Here is a 14,621-nt window from a genome sequence, read left to right as displayed (position 1 = left end):
TTAAGGCCCCTCCCAACCCAACCCAGTCTGGGATTGTCTGATTTTATGCCAGCAGGAGGACAATCAGTGGTTCCCGTGGAGAACATCTCGAAATGATCGAAGGCAAATGATAATTTCCGTGTCCCAATGAAATGTGCTCGAGAGAAAGAAAATCTTTCGTCCTTCTGAATTTCGAACAGAAATATTTATAAACCCTCTAACTGGATAATCAAGAAAAGGTAATCACAGAATGGTTTAGGTTGGGAAAGACCTCTGAGATCATTGAGTTCAAGAGGTGAAAAATAATGTCTTGACGTGTCCAGTTGTGAAAAGAGGTGAAATGAGGTGGCATGAAGCTGAAAAGTTGACAAAAAAAGCCTTTGTGGCCTGGTGTGGTGCTTACCTTTAAAATGCCGTGGAGCAGCCGCGGGCAAAGCGAGGTTGATCAAAGAGCCAGCACAGCTCTGGCTTCTCCCCCTCTTTTGAAATCCTGGATCTTGTTGGATCCCCTCAGATCCAGCCCACAAGGATCCCTGCTGAGCTCCGTGGGCACCCGGGCCCCTCTCCCAGCCCAGCCCCTCTCCGCTGGCTGCGAGCTGCAATTGCTGCCATTGATTTTTGTGGCGCTGGTTAACACATTAAAGCACAATTCCTCTGTACCCATTTCTCTGCTCTATCCCTGGGTGCCCTTTCCGGCAGAACGCTGAGAGGCTTTCCTTCTGGTCAAGCAGTGTGGTTTAGATTCATTCTCTGTTATTTTTCCCAGCTGGGCTGCCGGGGCTGCTGGAGAATGAAAACATTAATTTCCAGAGTAGCAGGGGTTTGCTCCTTATCGACGTCAGAGCCCAATCGCAGCGCTAAAAATCTCATTTCTTTCCCTCTATTTTGGAAGGCTTGGATGCAAATTAAGAAGAGTTGAGACTGGAATTTTTTACTGGGATGGCAGCAATAATGTCACACGTCCTGCCCTGTGCTGGAAGGTGTTGCTGGGACATCTGGGGCTCACCAGGGCAATTCAGGATCGATCCCACCATTCCCACCTGGAATGACTGTGGCGATTATTTGATCAGTTGGTCAGAAAAGTACATGAGGAACAGTTATTGGGAAAACCAAGGGAAACTGTAGAAATACATCAATATTCCAAGCCACAGATTCTTTAAATGCGCAAAAACCAAATTCCCAGATGCAGCATTTAAATCCATTTCCTGCCATGGAATTGTAGCCTGGAAAAATACTGGCACCAATTCTGATTTCCATACTTGAGGATGGAATAGAAAATTCAGAGAATGCTTTGCCACCAGGAGGAAATTTGGATTTTCCTGTGCTTAACTCCTGCTGCTCAGTGCCTGGAAAAGCAGTGGAGGTGGGAATAGGTAGACGGTACCAAACTCTGGGATGTAACCTAAATTAATAATAATTGGGTATTCTTTCCTTTTAAAGTGGATAAAAGCTGCAGGAAGAACTTGGAGGACATTTCTGTGGTACAACCAACTGCTCAAGTGTCTGAGCTATTCCAAATTTCCCTTTTAGAGAGAGCTGGGAGTTTTCCTCCTTCCTTCAGTCTGGGTGCTGGGACGGAGGGAGGAATAAGGGCTGAACTTGCTGTCAACTCTCTTAAAAGCTTTTTATTGGAGCTGGAATGTGTGATAATGGCCCCCAGAACCATCATTACAGTTAATTAAAGGTCTGTTTCTTTTTTCTAATGTGAGGGGTTTATTTTCCGCAGTTGATAACATAGCAGTAAAACCTTGCTTTAGGCAAAAGCTTGGTAGGCAAGGTCACAATTTAGAAGTAATTTGAAAATTGAAGGGAAAACCAGAAAGCAGCATCTGGTTCCTGTCATTTCTGAGTTGTGGACGTACAGAGGGAATGATTTAGAGTGAAAAGGGAAGGAAAAGAGGAACATCAGAGTCTGTGCACGGAGGGGATGCTCAGTGGTGGTCATGGGGAAGGGGTGAAGGGAGGACAGGAAATTTGGGGTAAACATCTACTTAAACAAGAAAACTTGTCAGATCTTGGTTTAATTTAGGTTGGAAAGGCAGAGCCTGCTTCCAGGGATGGCAAAAAGTCGGGATGGAGGCACAGAAATGTCAGGGTTTCACTACTTTGGGGTATTTCATGCAAAACTGGAGATTAGCATCTGTTGGGAGTGGAGCTGTTGTGGGGCTGGGATGTTGTGGGGAGCTGCCACATCCCAGAATTTGCTGTTGAGGGTGAATCCATTCAGTGCTTGGAGCCACCTGGGATTTCTCTAAGGATCTTTGGCTCACAAATCCAGGGATGGACACTGAGAGCTTGTGGGGTATCCATCCTTGCAGTTGCTCCAGCCCCCTGGAATATCCCTGAGCTCTGGGGATCTGGGGAACTCAGTCTCTCACGAAATACTCAACCCAGATCATGGTTTCTAACTTTATGACTCAAACAGCATTTCTGCACTTTCATTCCAGGGCCAGCAGAGAAGCAGCAGGTGCTCGATTGGTCAAAAAAACCATTTCCTGAGATAAGAAATGTAAAATAAGTGCCAGTGGTGGAGATTTAATTGCTGCAAATCTGTTGAGTGGAAGCTGAGCTCTCTGTTCTCCAAACTAATCACATCCAGCTCCCAACCAGCGCAGCTGTGCTTTAGATGCCTTCAAGTTTGCAGCAGATTTGCTGTGGATGTGTTAATTAAAAGGTTAATTATGGCTGAGATGTTCTGTTACTCAGCTTTTCTGCTGCTGATGTGGGGTCTAAATGCTCCTCACCCCAAACCCAGAGGCACTTAGGGAAAGTGGGCAGGCCCTGGCACAGGGTGCCCAGAGCAGCTGGGGCTGCCCCTGGATCCCTGGCAGTGCCCAAGGCCAGGCTGGACATTGGGGCTGGGAGCAGCCTGGCACAGTGGGAGGTGTCCCTGCCATGGCAGGGCTGGCACTGGATGGGCTTTGAGGTCCCTCCAACCCAAACCAGTCTGGGATTCTGGGATTTGGGGCTGAACAAGGATGAGGTGGGAAAGCTTTGCTCTGTGTGTGGCCAGCACCGGTGCCAGAGGCACCCATGGTGCTCCCAAAAATGTGTGGTGTGACACTGCCTCTGTAAACTCCATGAGAAACTAATCCTGGAAACACACCAGAATTTTTTTTTTTTAAAGCAGGGAAAGGTGTCATCTGGTGATAAGAAATTTCCCACCTGGTGGCAGAAAAACTTAAACAGGGATTAATAGTGAACCATGTTAAGATTTCAAATGACTTGTGGAATTTATAAAGTAAGAGTAAACAAAGCAGAGTCAAATCTCCAGAATTTAATCCTTAGAACTGCAGCTCAGCATCTCTGAGGTGGTGCCAGTGATCCTGGATCCTGGGAAGGACTGGAAAATAAATTCCCCACCCTCCTTCAGCAGCACTGGGTGCTGGAAGAGCCTCCTCGGTGCCACTAATGAATGTCTGGGGACCCTGCCTGTGTGCCTTGGGATGAAAAGCAAAATTAAGCTCTGCAGCTCTTTGAAGAAAAGCAGTGTCTGTAAACAAGAGGCACTTCTGGGATCCTGGTTGATAAAAGCAGATGAAAATCTGGGTTCCTGCAGAATCCAAGGAGTTCTGACGGTAACAGCAGAGTTTTTGTGGTGTCACTGCCTATCCCTGGCTGGGCTGTCCCATTTATCTTCTCTGGGATGCTGATGGGGCATCGAGTCCAGGGCAGCTGTCCAGGACTGCAGGGAAGTGTCCAAGTGTTCCTGGAGTGTCCCAGGCCAGGCTGGACAGGGCTTGGAGCACCCCGGGATGGTGGGAGCTGTCCCAGCCCATGGCAGGGGTGGCACTGGATGAGCTGTAAGGTCCCTTCCCACCCAAACCAGTCTGGGATTCTGTGATTTTAGGATAAACATGGAACTACAACAGGATTCACATTAAAAAATCCAATGTTCCCTTTCTCCGCAAACCCCCACCCCTCAGAATTTCCTTTGCAGGGCCCTTTCTGCCAAAATTTGGAGCTTGTGTTGAAGCCACAGCAACCCCGACTAGAAAGACTCTTTCATTTTGAGACAGAGCTTCAGAGGAGAGCAGGAGTTGCAGAGAGAACTGTGCAAGTTCTGGCCTTCGGGGTGCTTTTAAAATGCAGGAGCTCTGGGATGCAGGGCTGGTTTAATGGGATATTTATCTCCCTTGAAGAAGTTTCTGCTGGAGACCTGCAAGTCATAACATGCTGCAATAATAAGACTTCCCTCTTCATTAAGAGATAACTTTTTTTTGTTTCTTTTTTCTATAAGAGATTTATTTCCTGGGACAGAGTCTTTTTTCCCCCTAATTTCCTAAATTTTCTAATTTCAGGAAAATCGATGGAAATAAATTTCCAATAGCAGCAGTTCAAACCCATCTGGCTGTTCAAACTCTGGTTGGTGTCCCCCTGTAACACCCACACCTGGGATGAGCCTGTGCTGCTCCGGGAGCATCAGGAATTTTTGTGGGATCAGAGATCCTCAAACCTCATGCAGGTGTGTCCCTGGAAGTTCCAGGAGAGCTGAAGGATGCCCAGAGCTGGAATTCCCTCACCAGAGGGGTCTCATCCTTGGATGTGCTGAAGAGCAGTTCGGAGGCACCGTGGGCTGTGAGTGATCCAATATCATCAAAAGCACTGAACTGATCGGTTTAATTCTATTTTTATCCCTCTCCTGTAACTATTGATTAACTTTTAACCCAGTTTTCAGGCGTGAGGTTTATTTCCATTCACCTGTCCCACCCCAGTGGCTGCTGCTGCTGAGCAGGCAGCACCAGGAGGCTCGGGGATTTCAGAGCTGCTTTACCCAGCCTGGATTTGTGGCAAAATCCATCATAAATCTACATAATTCTGAGTGTTTGCTGCTCCTTAAGCCATTAAACAGAGAATATCCAGGGACATCCATCAGTGTCTCCCCACCCAAGTGTCGCAGCCGCTGGAGCGTCGATGCTGACGGACTTCTCCATGGTTTTGCCTGAGAGGAGTAATTAATCCTGACTTTCTGACAGCAGCAGAGCTGGCTGAGCATCCACATTCATCTCCCTCAGAAAAGAACCACGGAAGGAATCGGTGTTGGGATCACAACAGAATTTCTCCTTTTTTAGAACCGGAAAAAAAAAGTGGGAGCTGGAGTATTGACACCAAAGAAGTTCCAGCAGCAGTTTTGTCTCTGTCTTCAGCCCCTCTGCTCTGGAGCTGCTATGGAAACGGCTGCTCCCAGGAGTTTCCTCTCTAGATTGAGTTGGAGAAGGGATTATTTAAAATCAGAGGCCATGGATGCAGCACAACTGGACTTCAAGGGGATACAGAGGAAAATCAGGAGGCACAAGTGAAAAATAAAACTGCTGTCTGGAAAAGATGGAGCAGGAGCTTAGGGAAAAGGTTCCCTGGTCCAGGATAAGCCGTTGGGGCAGCGATGGGAATGGAAAAGCACAGAAGAGCTCTTGGAAGTCAGTGTGGAAAAGAGGGAAGAGGGGAAGAGCTCACTGCAGGCAGAGGTTTAATGAGAGAAACTCTTTTTGGGGCCCGGAGGTGCCACATAGCCCAAAATCTCTTGAAATCTGCAACATCTGAGCACATTAGCAAAGACCTCATCTTCTTTCCAGCAGGGAGCTGAGCAGAAGCCAGGATCCAGTGAAGCCGTGGAGTGGCTGGACTGCCTGAGATCCTGGTTATTCCCATTTCCCTGGCACCAGTGAGTGGAGGAACCCCCAGGAGAAGGGGTGCGAGAGCCACGGATCCCTCAGTGCCAGGCAGGAGCATTCCCAGGGCTAGGGATAGTCCTAAAATTGTACTGCCACTAAAGAAGGGATAAAAGGGCTCTGTGTTGTCTGCAGTGTAGGGATAATCAATGAAATGCAGGATAATTTAATATTTTCAGGAGTGCAGGGCTTGATGGGTTTGGGAATTTATTCAATGAAACTTTCAGTTCAGTGTTAGAGAATTGGATCAGTGACCCCTAAAATAGTCCTGCCACAAACCCAAACTCACTGTGCCCTCCTCTGGAATATCTGCCTCTGGAAGTCACTCATTTTGAGAGGAGATTATTTATCTTGGCAGCTCTCAGAGCTGGCACAGCTCCTGTGGACGCCACTGGTGCCTCTTGGATGTCTGATCCAGCAGGATCTGACGCGAGGCTGGGCACGTGTCTGACCCTCCTGCTGGCTTTCTCACTGCCTTCCTCCCAAGTTCTCCAGGTCTGTGCACCACCAGCAGCCCCTGCCCCTTTGCTGGGTGCACAGGGGGAAATCAATTCTGATTATGGGATCCTTAATTATAGTCCTTCCGGGTAGAAAAGCCCTCTGTGATCATCAAGTCCAGCCATCAACCAGCACCACCACCATGGTCACCACTGTGTCCTCAGCTGCCTTTGGCTGCTTTGATCCAACCCTTAAAGTTTCTCCTCTGGAATTCAGACTTTTCCATGATTAGTAATAATTTCATTTTGGTTCATATTTCGGTTCTCCTGAAATGGGCAGGAGACACATTTGTATGTAAAACATGACTGCGTGTCCTTGATCCTGGGGCTCCACTGGGTAAGGAAAGCTTGTTTTCCCAGAGGAATTAATGTCTTGTTCACTAATTAATTCAGGAAGGATTTCCTTCTGGAAAGGCCTTGGCAGGGGCTGCCCAGGGAGGCTTGGAGTCCCCATCCCTGAAGGTGTCCAAGGAAGGCCTGGACATGGCACTCAGAGCTCTGGGCTGGGGACAGGGTGGGGATCCAAGGTTGGACACTGCTCCTGAAGGGCTTTTCCAACCTCAGTAATTCTGTGATCCTTAAGGAAAAGCCCATTTTTAGCAGGCAATATTCATTCATCAACCACGTGCACCTTCCTAAAAGGATGTGTGATATATATGAACACCCCCATAACTATGAAATTGTGTAGGTGCCACTCGATGGAACATCCCCCAGCCCCAGCAATCACTTGTACATCACAGAGTCCTCACTGCAGCCAGAACTCCATAATCACAAAATGATTAGAAAGCCATAAAAAACAAAGTTGTTTTGTCAGGATCATTTCCTCCCTGATCACAGGGCTGATAGAAAGTGGCTCTGGGCTTAAGTGATAGATGAGAGCCATTAATAGAGCCAGAGTGCTTCCCAGGCTGCTTGTAGCCAAAATTAAAAGGGGATTTTACCAGTCCTGGATGGTTGGGAAGCCTGGAGAGTTGGCTGGGTGTTTTGGTGGGGTTGGTGTAAAATACAGCCTCTCACAGCCATGAATTGCATTATTATTCATGAATAATTTCCTTATAGTTATTATTTTGATGGTGTAAGGTTAGAAATTCCCCTCTTACTCCTCTGTTCACCTGTGAGCACATCTTGGCTTTGTCAAAGGCCTTTAGAAAAATCCTGGAATAACATCTTGATGACACAAACCTCCCTTGTCTCCCTCTGGCATTTGGCACTTTACAGGAGTATAAAGCAAACTGCACAAACCCTGTTTCCAGAAAACTCCTGGGTGAAATCCTGGTTATGCACAGGAAATGGTTGTGTGGGGGCTCCAGGGGGGCTGCAGAGGGACTGGGGACAAGGCATGGAGGGACAGGACCCAGGGAATGGCTTCCCAGTGCCAGAGGGCAGGGCTGGATGGGAGATTGGGCAGGAATTGTTCCCTGGGAGGGTGGGCAGGCCCTGGCACAGGGTGCCCAGAGCAGCTGGGGCTGCCCCTGGATCCCTGGCAGTGCCCAAGGCCAGGCTGGACATTGGGGCTGGGAGCAGCCTGGGACAGTGGAAGGTGTCCCTGCCCATGGGTGAGCTTTAAGGTCCCTTAAAGCCTCCCTGAGGAATGCACAAGGAATTTGTACCTGGATTTGTGCGAGGCTGGGAATTGCTGTGGCTCCCTGAAACCCTCCTGCAATGGAATTACAGGATCCCAGAGCAGTTTGGGTTGGAAGGGACCTTAAAGGTTTGTTTGAAATGCCTTTTTTGTGTCTCACAGAAGCAGTTTGACCTCTCTCTCTCTGTATTTATCACACCAACATGAAAACAAACATCTCCAGCTCCAAATGCTTTTTGGGTAATGTAGGGAATGTTTATGTCTGCCCTACAAAGCTCCCTCAGCTGTCACTGAACACACAAATCTGTCTCTGTAGGTATAATGAAAATAAATAATAATTTTGTGTCATTCAAGATGTCCTCATTAAGAAGCTGTTGCACCTTAAAGCCGAAGTTGTAACTTCTGCTCCAGTCACTGCTAACAGTGCTGTGTGAGCAGCAGCTGCTGCAGCCACCACAGCTCCGCCTTTCCAGACAAAAATCAACGTTTTCACAATCAAAATATTGGCCCAAACGCTTTCAGTGAAACGTGAAAGAAATGGAATGTTCCTGTGCTACAGGAATGGTCGGGCAGTTTGTTTTCCTTTAAAAGCTTTGGAATATCCGGTCGCCAGGCTAAGCGATATTTATTGCAAAATGTAAAGAGAAGGGGCGAAGACAAGAAACTGGGAAATTTAGGGAACTGCATTTGCCAGGCACAAGGGGAAGTGCCTGCAGTGTTCTGTTCTCACTGTCCCAATATAAAAACCTCACTATTGTGGGCTGAGCCCCAGCAGGAAAGCGGAACTCTGCCCCTGTGCCCAGGTGAGCCCCCACCTGCAGAGCTGCCCCAGCCCTGGCCCAGCACAGGAAGGACCTGGAGCTGCTGGGGCCAGGCACCAAATGAGCAGAGGGATGGAGCAGCTCTGCTGGGAGGGAAGGCTGGGAGAGCTGGGAGTGCTCAGCCTGGAGAGGAGAAGCTTTGGGGTGACCTCACTGTGGCCTCACAGGGCCTGAATGGGCTGACAGGAAAGATGGAGAGAGACTTTGGACAAGGGATGGAGGGACAGGACACAGGGAATGGCTTCCACTGCCAGAGGGCAGGGCTGGGTGGGAGATTGGGAAGGAATTGTTCCCTGGGAGGGTGGAGAAGGGATGAGATGGAATTCCCAGAGCAGCTGGGGCTGCCCCTGGATCCCTGGCAGTGCCCAAGGCCAGGCTGGACATTGGGGCTGGGAGCAGCCTGGCACAGTGGGAGGTGTCCCTGCCATGGCAGGGGTGGCACTGGGTGGGATTTGAGGTCCCTTCCCACCCAAACCATTCCGGGATTCTCTGGCTCTGTACTGTGTTTCGTCAGTCTGTGACTGGGACCAGGCCCAGCCCATATGGAAATGACCTGCGGTTTTCAGCCTGTATTAATTAACGTTAATGAAGTCCTGCCATCAGTGCAACGTTTAGGAAAGTTAAAGGTATATTCAAATGAGAGACAATCCTTCCCTTGGTTTCTCTGCAGCCTAACAGAGGGCAGGGCTCTGGGCAGCGGCAGGAATTGTTTTCCCCCTGCCGCTGTCTCTCTCCCCAGGTTCATCCCCTCCCCGCTGACACGGGTTTGCATTTCCCTAAAACCTCACAAAGACTCTGGCAAGAGGCATAATTAATTGGCTGTAACTGGGGGCGGGGGGGGGAAATACATGACAAGACATCTGTTAATGCCCTGGCTCCCTGCTGAGGATGAGAGTGATGTTTAATCCAGAGTTAAATACCACCTGGCTCTGACCTAGCGCTAATGAGCCGGGCCTTGGTTGAAGGTTGAGAGGCCGCTCAGGAGAAGTTGCAAACCAAAGTGATTCGCTGTTTTTGCTGCTTGGCTGTGGACACAACATGTCCCTGGGCAGAGGCTGGGGGCTGGGGATGTGCCCTTGTGTCACCCTGGTTGGTGCCAAACGGAGGGAGCTCTGCTTGTGCTTCGCTCCCTTTGACGGCGCCTGTGAAAAACGAGGTTCACTCTTAGGAAAATTTGAAGGAAAGTTTAAGAAAAGGGACAATTAGGAGACAACAGCAAAAGGGGCGGTACGGCCGGGTGCTTCGGCAGAGAGCCAAAGGCGCACCTGTACATCCAAAAGATCGGCTTTAAAAGTACATCGCTTATTTCGTGTTCATCACCATCATGCATAATTCATTAATACTTTGGAGTATCATCCCATCAGTCTCATCTTCCTCCTTGGCTCCATTCCGTCTGGTTTCGTTTTTTTTTTTTTTTTTTCTTCTGATAAGATTTTCCAGGAATGTGAAGACCCCTCCCATCCTTCCCAAACTGAGCACCCCAACTACAGACATTCTACAGCATTACATTACAGAACTTAGGCAAAACCCCCCCCCCAAAAATAAGTAACATGCAAAACCCAACATGACAATACATTCATAACAATTTTGTAATCCTGCGAAAAGCCAATACCACAGTACATTCGTAACAGCGCCGCAGCCTCAGATCACGTTTTCGGAGAGGCACTGAAGGCTGTGTTTAAAAGGACAGGATCTGAGCACGTCTCCTTCCCGCTCTCTCTGTGTTATGTAAATGCACATTTGCCCCACGTTCCCCTGTTTTAAGCCTCGGGGTAGCTGTGTTGGGGCTCTCAGGTCTGTGGGGTTGGGGCTCTCAGGTCTGTGGGGTTGGGGCTCTCAGGTCTGTGGGGTTGGGCTCGGCCCCTTCGGAGCCGCGGCTCCCGGTGCTCGCCAGGGCCAGGCGGCCGCAAGGAGCAGCCCAGCTCCGGCACTCGCTCGTGTGCCACTCCCTGCACAAGACCTGGGGTAAGTCGGGGACATCCAGATCTAAAGTGCAGATGGCGAATTCCAAAGGCAAGTCCTTGAAGTGCCAGGTAAGCGACGAGGCGCTTCCGAGGGGAGCCGGGACTAAAACGGGATCTACCCGGGGCCACCCAGCACTCGCAGCGTTCGGACACTCTGAGAGGAACTGGGCAGGGAACGGAGCTGGGAAGGGGCTGGAGCCCCAGGAGCAGCTGAGGGAGCTGGAAAGGGGCTCAGGCTGGAGCAAAGGAGGCTCAGGGGGGACCTTGTGGCTCTGCACAACTCCCTGACAGGAGGGGGCAGCCGGGGGGGTCGGGCTCTGCTGCCAGGGAACAGGGACAGGAGGAGAGGGAACGGCCTCAGGCTGGGCCAGGGCAGGCTCAGGGGGGATATTGGGGCAAATTTCTATCCAAAAAGGGCTGTCCAGCCCTGGCCCAGCTGCCCAGGGAGGTTTGGAGTGCCCATCCCTGGAGGGATTTAACAGCCCTGTGGATGTGGCACTTGGGGATGTGGTGCAGTGTTCCAGTTGCTTGTGGAGTTATTTCAGATTCATTCTCAGTAATTTCTGGAGATTTCAGTTTGTTACATCCATCTAAACACCCAGAGGTCTTTTCTTTGATTCCATTTTTCCTTGTGTTTTCTTTGTGGTGTCTGACTGCTGCTGGGTTTCCCCTCAGCTCTGGGGGAGGCTCAGAAACCCCTCAGTGTCTCTGTTTAGCTCCCAAATACCCCCAGCCCTAAAACCCAGTGAGATTTTCACTCCACATGCCTGTGATTTCCTGAACATTCTTGAGGTGCTTCTCTAATTTTTTATTTCTCCTTTCCTTCCTATTTCCCTGCAGATGCCTGGGGATGTAATGATGATTCAGTCTCCAATTTACCTGATTCATCATGCGAAATCCACTGACAAAATCTGCTGCTCTCAAATCCTGTAATACTGTGGAGAAAATTTGTTTTCCAGCCAGGATGCATTATGGCTTTTAGGACTTGGAAACTGCATCCTCAATAGCATTACATTTATTTTTTTTGTCATTGGGTCGGGCTATTTTTGTTCTGTGGGAACAAAAGTCCAAGGAATTATTTTCATCTATTTCTTTCCTTCCCACCCTCCCCCCCCCCCCCTTTTATTTTCCAGGATTAAGACCTTTCAGTCTCAAAGTCTTTATTTCAGTGAGCAGCATTCCTACCCTATCTGAATCCCCATGTTTTTTCCCCACGGGCTTTAGCATCAATCAAATCCTTTTAAATGTCAATTGTGTTGCTTCCTGGGTTATTATTGTTATTTTTGCCATTTTAGATGCTACAAACTGACCTTGCATTGTTGAGAGCAATGCAAAACTGCATCATTACATCCTTGCTTGGCTGATTTTTTCCATGGAACAGGCTGGGAATGTCTGGGGGGGACAGGGGGCAGAATTTTGGGGCTGTTCCAGTGTGACCTTTCTGCTTAGGCTTGGAATTTTCTGCTTAGGCTTGGAATTACCACACAAACCTGTGCCAGGGAGTGTTTGCTGCCTGCAGTCACAGGTAAATGCTCTTTGTGGGGCTTCTTGGGCTTAGAAAATGATACAAAAATGGAAAACTTGGTAAAAACAGAGAAATTCTTCTCTCAGTGGTCCAAAGGGTGAAAGACCTGCCTTCATCCAGAGCAAACGGAAAAGTTCCTGCCTGCGGTGTGGATTTGACAAGGAAAACAGATGGACTGCCTCTGCTCACACGTGCAGTTACCTCCAGAGGGCTTTTCCAAGCCAGTTGTGGATGAAATGGAGTCCTTGTGCTGGAGAACAGCCCCGCTGTCCTGCTTGGATCTCAGCTGCTCGCTCCTCCTCAGTTTTCTGCCTTAAGTGGATTCCAAGCCCAGCACAGCCTCGTTTTGCCCTCTGAAACTCTGCTTCTGTGGTGCTTTCTCCGGTGCTCTGTAGAAGAGGCTTGATCTGTATTGTCTAATTCTTGTAGCAAATCTCCTCGTTTCAGACCCTGCCTCATTTTCACTATTTAAATTAAGGTTTCAGCTGTTTTCCTACAGTAAGAATCTGTTAAGCTCTAATTCCTAAGGTGGCATTAGACTTTTTTTTTTAATTATTCCAAGGAAGGGCCACAATGACTGTGAACCTTCTGCTTAATTCCTGATTCTGCGTAAGGAGAGGAAACTTAATCCATTGCTCACCCAGGATGATTTTCACCAAAGGATTACAGTTTTTAAAGGGCAAAGAAAACAGAGTTATTAAAGACAATTAAAGAACCACTTCTCATCTCTTTGCTGCAAAAATTAGGATGCTGAAGAATTCCCTAGGGAATCTCTGTGCTAATTTCCCCTGTTCTTACTTCCCTAATTGTCTAAGAGGGTGTGGGGGTAAATCTGCCTTCGCTTATTGGTGCTGCTGTTCCGTAATAATATCCCGGCCCTGCTGGTGGTGTGGGGTTTCTTTGGATTATCCTGGGAAAGAAATTCTAAACAAATCTGTGCTGCTTTGTTCTCCCTTTGAATGGTGTGAACAGGGTTAGAACATCCTTCATTTCCTGATATTTTCATTTATAACGACATGATTTACAGCTCGTGGGGTATTTATTTCTCCAGGAAGCTTTCAATAAAGGATGAAGCTTTCAGGATCTTTTATAAACAACGTGTCAGGTGTGGAGTTAATAGAGTTTAGATCTGGTTGCTTCACAGGTAACTCCAAAAACCCAAGAATTTGATTCACAAGGCAAAGGAATGTTGCACTAGGAAGGGCCAGCTGAGGGCCAAGCCAGGCTGCCGCTCCCAGCAGCACTGGGATGATCTGTCAGCACTGCCCTGCTGCTTCTGTAATTCATTCCCCTCAAATTGTCGGCTTAATTGATGAGAGGGGATGACAACCTGGCAGTAGACAACACCAATTTGCCAGCGTGGTTGGGTGCCATCGTGGGTGCCAGCAGGGCTGAGCTGTTATTCCCACTTAGGGCAGGAGCTCTGGTGATTTGCAGGAAAACCATCACCAGTGATAGGACAGCAAATCTGTCACCCAGGGTGTCCTTTTGTCCCTCTTTACTGCAGAACTTCCCCACTCACCTTCTGGACTCTTCTCTCCCTCACTCAAACTCTGCTGCTCCACAGATTGCCTCAAAAATTGGGAAAAGGGAAACATAACATTGAAAGGAGGAGCCCAGCCCTGCCCTGTGGGCAGGCACAGGATGGGCTGGGTCTTGGCTGTCAGCCCCACAGCCCAGCAGGACCAGGGAATCCCAGCCTGGATGAGTGGGAAGGGAATTAAAACCATCCAGTGCCACCCCTGCCATGGCAGGGACACCTCCCACTGTCCCAGGCTGCTCCCAGCCCCAATGTCCAGCCTGGCCTTGGGCACTGCCAGGGATCCAGGGGCAGCCCCAGCTGCTCTGGGCACCCTGTGCCAGGGCCTGCCCACCCTCCCAGGGAGCAATTCCTGCCCAATCTCCCATCCAGCCCTGCCCTCTGGCACTGGGAAGCCATTCCCTGGCTCCTGTCCCTCCATCCTTTGTCCCCAGTCTCTCTCCATGTTTCTTGTTGGCCCCTTCAGGCCCTGTGAGGCCACAGTGAGGTCACCCCAAAGCTTCTCCTCTCCAGGCTGAGCACCCCCAGCTCTCCCAGCCTTCCCTCCCAGCAGAGCTGCTCCATCCCTCTGATGCCCTTGGTGCCTCTCCAGGGATGGGGCAGCCACAGCTCCTCTGTGCCAGGGCTTTCCCACCCTCCTTGCCCCAAACTTCCTCCTTCTCAGAGCAGGCCAGGCCTCACTGTGCTGCTGTCACCTGCAGAGCTCTCCTGGTCAGCAGGAGCAGCCCTGGAGGCACATCCAGGCATGGAATGTGGCATTCCCACTGTCTTGCTCCCTGACACATCCAGAAGAGCCCCCACAGCCCCCAGGATCCCCACTGGTGTTCCCGACGTGATCCAACGCTGCTTCCCGGTGCAGCTGCTTCTGTCACCTGCAAGGCACAAAGGAACTGGGAATTTGCACTCCAGTGCTTCCCAAGGAACCAGAGGATGTCACCTTGTGCGCTGGAGGTGACTCCTCACCACTCATCAAAGCGTGGTGTAAAAGGAGCTGTGTAAAACAAGGAGCACCTGCAGCAAATCCCAGTGTCCTGATGGGATTCT

General features: G+C 49.5%; 1 long non-coding RNA gene across 1 annotated transcript; it reads left to right on the top strand.

Annotated features, from left to right (window-relative positions):
* The first annotated feature begins 10,409 nt into the window (after positions 1-10,409).
* LOC116447675 lies at positions 10,410-13,760 on the top strand. The gene is made up of 3 exons (XR_004241648.1): positions 10,410-10,581; positions 11,353-12,037; positions 12,124-13,760. It is a non-coding gene; the product is annotated as an uncharacterized LOC116447675 (long non-coding RNA).
* The last annotated feature ends 861 nt before the right edge of the window (positions 13,761-14,621 follow it).

Source organism: Corvus moneduloides, chromosome 8 (assembly GCF_009650955.1).
Source record: "Corvus moneduloides isolate bCorMon1 chromosome 8, bCorMon1.pri, whole genome shotgun sequence".
Taxonomy (NCBI): Eukaryota; Metazoa; Chordata; class Aves; order Passeriformes; family Corvidae; genus Corvus; species Corvus moneduloides.
The sequence above is the reverse complement of the archived record's forward strand: the minus strand, read 5'-3'. Positions and strand labels throughout refer to the sequence as shown.